General features: G+C 44.1%; 1 protein-coding gene across 2 annotated transcripts in view; it reads left to right on the top strand.

Moving 5' to 3' along the window:
* Positions 1-242: 242 nt before the first annotated feature.
* The window catches only part of SLC25A30 (solute carrier family 25 member 30), a 34,553-nt gene continuing 28,795 nt past the window's right edge, over positions 243-6,000 (top strand). The window contains exons 1-2 of one of the 2 annotated variants that reach the window (XM_008537725.2): positions 263-770; positions 3,009-3,114. The gene's annotated coding sequence lies outside the window, so the exon portion shown is untranslated. Of the gene's footprint in view, positions 771-3,008; positions 3,115-6,000 lie in introns of both variants that reach the window. The other variant, XM_008537718.2, reaches the window with a different exon arrangement.

Genomic DNA, 6,000 nt, shown 5'->3' with positions numbered 1-6,000 from the left:
GAGCAAGCTGCCATGTTGTGAATAGTCTTATGGGGAGACCACAATGGAGGGAACTGATAAATCTGGCCGTTGTGGGTTGAATTGTGTCTCCCAGAGAGACATGTTGAAGTCTTAACCCTCCTGGTACCTCTGAATGTGACCTTATTTGCACATAGGTTCTTTACAGATGCCATCAAGTTAAAATGGGGTCATACTGGATTAGGGCCAACCCTAATCCAATGACTTGTGTCCTTATAAGCAGCAGATTTGGACACAGAGATACAGAGGGAAGGATGCCACTTTAAGGCAGAGCCAGAAATTGAAGTGATGCAACTGCAAGCTAAGGAAGGCCAGGGATGGCCGGCAACCTCTAGAAGCTAGGAGAAAGGCAAGGAAAGATTCTCCCTTAGGGGCTCCAGAGAGATTGTGGCCCTGCCCACATCTGGATTTTGGACTTCTAGGCTTCAGAACTGTGAGAGAATTTATTGCTGTTTTGTAAAAGCCATGCAGTTTGTGGTAATTTGTTATGGTAGCCCCACGAAACGAATACACTAGCCAACCACCAGCGAGTTCCTAAGGTCTGCCAACAGCCATGTAAATGAGCTTGCAAGAGGATCTGCTGAGGCCTGCCAACAGCCGGGCTGAGTGAGCGTGGAAGCGGACCCTCCCCCAGCCAAGCCTTGAGAGGACTGCAGCCCCAAGTGACACCTTGATTTCATTCTTCTGAAGACCTGGAGCAAGACTTGCCTAGCAAAGCCCCTCTGAGATTTCCGACCCACAAAAACTGGGAGGTAATAAGTCTTTGTTGTTTTAAGCTGCTAAGCTCAGTTATACAACCAAAGATAAATAATAAAGATACATGTATATCTATGGTCTTAATTTGGGGGGATGGATGAATAAACTGGAAACTAATGACAATGGTTACTGGTAGGAGGTATGTGGGAATAGAGGGAGGGGATGGGAAGTGAGTGCTACTCCTCTGAGTATAACACTTGTAAGATTTGATTTTGAACCAGGTGGATGCTTCATATATTCAAAGAATGAAATTAAAGGGGCTGGCCCCATGGTGTAGTGGTTAAGTTCGGCACGGTCCACTTCAGTGGCCTTGTTTCACGGGTTCAGCTCCTGGGTGTGGAACTACACCACTCATTAGCCATGCTCAGGCAGTGACCCACATATAAAGCAGAGGAAGATTGGTATGGATGTTAGCTCAGGGCTAATCTTCCTCAAGCGAAAAAAAGAGGAAGATTGGCAACAGGTGTTAACTTAGGGTGAATCTTCCTCAGCAAAAAAAAAAAAAAAAAGAAAGAAAAGAAATAAAAAAGAGGAAAAAAGAAAACTTTAAAATTGATGCTAATAAAAATGGCAAACCTAAAAACATATGAAATCAATAACATAACCATATGGAAAAGCAAATTAATTCAAGTAACTTTTGAATATAGTACTCTAACCACACACATTTAGAGTGATGTATTATAAATATAAAAAGAACTGCAAAGAAATCTTAAACTTAGAAGGTTTGTTGCTGGTGGCAGTACTGGTGCATAAGTCTCCACTATTTTGTGTATATTGTAGGATAGAAAAAATAGGTAACTATATTGATGCTGACAGGAATCAGGGTTTTCACTGTGGGAGAGGAAAGATATCAATATAGAAAGAGGAAGGCTGGAGTGAACCCAATGGTGTTGGATTTTGAGTTGAAGGTATCAGTATAAACTCATGATTTACATCTATATCTGAGTGAAGGGAATACTGTTTACTGTTTTATATCTATATCTATATCTATATCTGTATCTATATGCTTTGTCCACTGAAAGGGCCTAGAAGAAATGACATCCCAGTAGCAATGAGCATACCAAGTACTCAGATACGATTTCTAAGTGCCATTTCCTACTAAAAGGAACTAGGGTTTTGCTGCTGAGGGCAGAGAAGACAAAGTGAGAGCTAGTAGGTCTTGTGTTAGAAAGCAAGCAAGAGCTCAAAGGTTGATAGGACATGTGTAAGGATAAAGGAGCCAGATGTGTGGACTTCCACTAGCCAGATATGGGCAATTTGAGCACCAAAAATTATAAGGGTATTTGATTAAAATAATTGAATTAAATTGAATTTACAAGACTCTGGGAATCCACACTGTTATTCAAGACGAAGGAGGAGGGGGAGGGGAATTGTGAAGGGGAGGAGGATAAAGAGAAGAAAAGAAAAAAAAGAGAAATGGAGAAAGAGGGGGAGGGGTACTCTTCTTCAGACAGGATTGACAGCTAATTAAATGAAAGGAGTGAAAGAATTAGAAAACCACTTTATAACCAATGCGATGTGTTCATCAGTGCGTGCTGCCACATTGGGTGAAAATATGCACCTGGTTTCACCCAATCACTGTAACCACAAGACCAGTTTAAAGTGACCCCATTTTATCCACAATGGAATGTTAAAGCTGTCTTGCAGGGGCAATGAGTCAAAATGGTAAGTCATGTAGCCAGAGTATGCATGGAGGAGAAAATTTTGACCCGAAATAACACCTGGAACCAAAGATTCCCCCTCTCCTCATGGAACCAAGGGACTGGGACATGACTGGAACTCAAAAGCAAGGACCTTATCGGAAGTAAGGAGTCTGTTGTCCAGGAAGATCTGGTGTTAAAGCCCCTTTTCATACCTTACCATCAATGGTCTTGTTCAAAGCCCTTCCAGTCAAAATCTGGGCTGCCAGCACTTCCAAATACCAGCCTGCCATCCCTAATCCCTTAAATTTAACCCCAAACTCTGGATTGGGGAGACAGATTTGAGAGCCTTGCCTCCTGTCTCCTTGTTGGTCAACTTTGCAATAAAGTTCTTTCTTGTCTCAAAAGCCGGAGCCGTAGTATTGTCTTCCATGCACCTTGGGTAGTAAGCCCTTGTTTGGTAATAATTTCTGGTGACCATGAAGGGACCTCGGTCTTGTGACTGCCTGCCCGAGGCTCTGTAGCCCTCAATGGGGTGTGGTTGCTGCGTTCTGGTTGCTGACCCTAAGTGGTCGTCTATACAACTTTGTTTAGAGGTTCGGCCGGTTGGATTCCCATTTCCCACCATGGCACTCCAGGCTCTTCAGCACTTTCTTCATTTTTGCAAATAGAAACTGCTTGTGGATCAAGATATCTCTGGGTGAGTAACGAGTAACTTTAAGAAGTAACTGTCCCTTACCTCATCTCTCTGGTTTGATCCCCTGAAAATGTAAGTTTGACTTGTATTCTTGGGAATCCTGGTGGGCTGAGTCCTGAATCTTGGGCCTGGACCACCAAGATAATAAGAGACAGGATAAAAGTTTAACTCATGAGTTACTCTTGGTGGTCTAGTTAGCATTCTGATCTGTGTTATATGTAGAATTGTGTGTTAATGTTTGTCTAAACTGAATTGGCTGTTTGGGTACTGAGTTTCTTGGTGACCGTAACCAAACCTCCTTTAGAAATTAACTTTATGAGGGTCTTCTGACTCTGAGGAAAGGGGCGCTGTTCCCTCCAGTCCTTGGGGACATTCCCAGGTGACTGGAATTTTAGGGAGGCGTCAGGGCATCTGCCCATGATGTGTAGCAGCCTCATAGGGACGCCCTTTTGAAGAACCTCTCTTATCGGGACTTCACGCTTCCTGGTAAAGCAGTTGGCAGTGGCAGCTCGTCCAGTGGCTTACTCGCCTGAACTTTGTTGTGCCAAAATACATAAGAGAGACAGGTGACCCCTTGCTTATTCTTAAGGGAGCTGTTCCCACAAGCAACACTATCAGACTCTAAACACTACCCCCTACAAAGACCTTGTTTATTGTGGCCACCTTGAAAAAAGCCCCCTAAAATGGGAAATGTAAATAGTATACCAAATTGCAGCCCATGGGAATGCATTCTTCAAAACTGAGCAGTGTTCTGTTATGAGCCCATGAAGAAAAAGAGAATGATTTCCTTTTGTAATACAACCTGGCCCCAATTGGGGTCAGATGAGATGTGGCCTGAGAATGGGTCTCTGAACTATAAAACCATCTTGCAATTAGACCTATTCTGTGAAAGGGAAGAAAAACGGAATGAGATTCCCTTTGGGCAATCTTTTATGTTATTATACCAAAATAAGAATTTGCAAAAGAGATGTAAGGTTCTGAGTCAGAGGGAGGATCCACAGAAAAAACCTATCCTCCTAGAATCAAAGTCAGATGATATGTCCTTCCTCATTTGCTATCCCCTACAGAGCCTCCATTGTATGCTGGGGATGGGATTGGAGGTGACCAAGGAGGGCATACTGATTCTCCTAAAGCCACTGGTTTGACTTTGTACCCCCATTTACCTAATAGTCAGACAGGAATTATCTCTCTTGCTCATCCCCATTGGTGCACTCAATTTGGCCCAGGGAAGGCTCCAACCCAGGCAGGGCACTTCTCACTAAGATAAGCTCCTGCAGGCCTCCATGACCAAGGCCAGCCTTTTCAACTTTGGACTTATACAATTGGAAGAAAAATGCACCTGTTTACCAAGATGATCCCAAAAAGATGGAAAGTTTATTTACATCCATCTTTGGGACTCAATCTCAATTGGGCTGCCAATCAAGCCCTTATGAACATCCTCTTCACCCCAGAGGAACGTAGGATGATACTGGAAAGGGCTCTTCAGGAGGCCAAGAGGCTTCATGAGTTAAACCTCAATGATCCAGTTAAGGTATAGGCCATGCCTGGTATTAAGCCAGGCTGGAACCCCATTGACGAGACAAAATTAAACAGTTACAAAATATGTTTAAAATATGTTTAAATATGTTTAATAAGTGGAATGTAGAAGGGGGTCCCCAAACCAAAGAGCCTAAATAAGGTCCAGGAGGTATAACAGGGACCAAAAGAAAAAGCTTCAACTTTCCTAGAAACAGTCTTTGAAGCCTACAGAAAGTATACTGATATTGACCCGGGACATCTGGATAACATGAGGCTGATCAATATGACGTTTATCCACCAGGGTGCTCCTGATATAAGGAAAAAGTTACAAAGATTGGAAGGGGTTTTGGGGATGCCCATGTCTCAACTTGTTGAGATTGCCTTTAAAGTGTTTAACAGCCACCACCAGGTACAAGAGAAACAGAAACAAGCAGAAGATGTGACAGCAAGCTGCCCTACTTGCTATAGCCCTCAGTCCCAATCCGCCAAGGCCAGTGAGAAAAGACAAACAGCCAGGAGTAAGACCTCCTGGGCCCCCACCTTCCAACTGCAAGGGACACTCAGTCCTGGGGCCAAGACAATGTGCTTATTGTAAGCAGGAAGGCCATTGGAAAAGGAATGTCCCAACCGTTTTTGGAAGTCAAGAGAGGAGACCAATGGCCTAACCACCAGATGCCCCAATTTGCTGACAGTGACCAAGAATGATGGGGCCCAGGGGCTCCTCTAGACTCCATCAGCACCATTGACGTTTCCCACAAGGAGCCCCGGGTGATAATTGCTGTGGGAAAAAAACATACACTTTGTAATCGACACTGGAGCTATTTATTCTGTACTAAACACCAGACAGGGCTCCCTCTCCCCCAAGACCACATCCATTACTGATGTTTCTGGGGAAGTCTCTCATGAGCCTTTCCTACAACCGCTCGAGTATCACATGGGGAAAACATATCTAAAACACAGCTTTCTATATATGCCTGAGTGCCCTATTCCACTGTTGGGATGAGATCTATTAACAAAATTAAATGCCCAAGTGACTTTTTCACCAGAAAAAGTAGACATTAAAATCCTCCCAGGGTGGCCTGGTGGCACAGCGGTTAAGTTTGTGTGCCCACTTCAGTGGCCTGGGGTTCGCCGGTTCCAATCCTGGGTGCAGACATGGCATCGCTCATGAAGCCATGCTGTGGCAGGCGTCCCACATATAAAGTAGAGGAAGATGGGAACGGATGTGAGCTCAGGGCCAGACTTCCTTAGCGAAAAGAGGAGGATTCACAGCGAATGTTAGCTCAAGGCTGGTCTTTCTCAAAAAAAAAACAAGTCCTAGATCAAGCCTCTGCCCTCCAAGCGGTGCTGTTGCAACTGGGAGACAAGCCT

The sequence above is a fragment of the Equus przewalskii genome, chromosome 16, assembly GCF_037783145.1.
Source record: "Equus przewalskii isolate Varuska chromosome 16, EquPr2, whole genome shotgun sequence".
NCBI lineage: Eukaryota > Metazoa > Chordata > Mammalia > Perissodactyla > Equidae > Equus > Equus przewalskii.
This window is presented reverse-complemented; position numbering and strand designations above follow the sequence as displayed.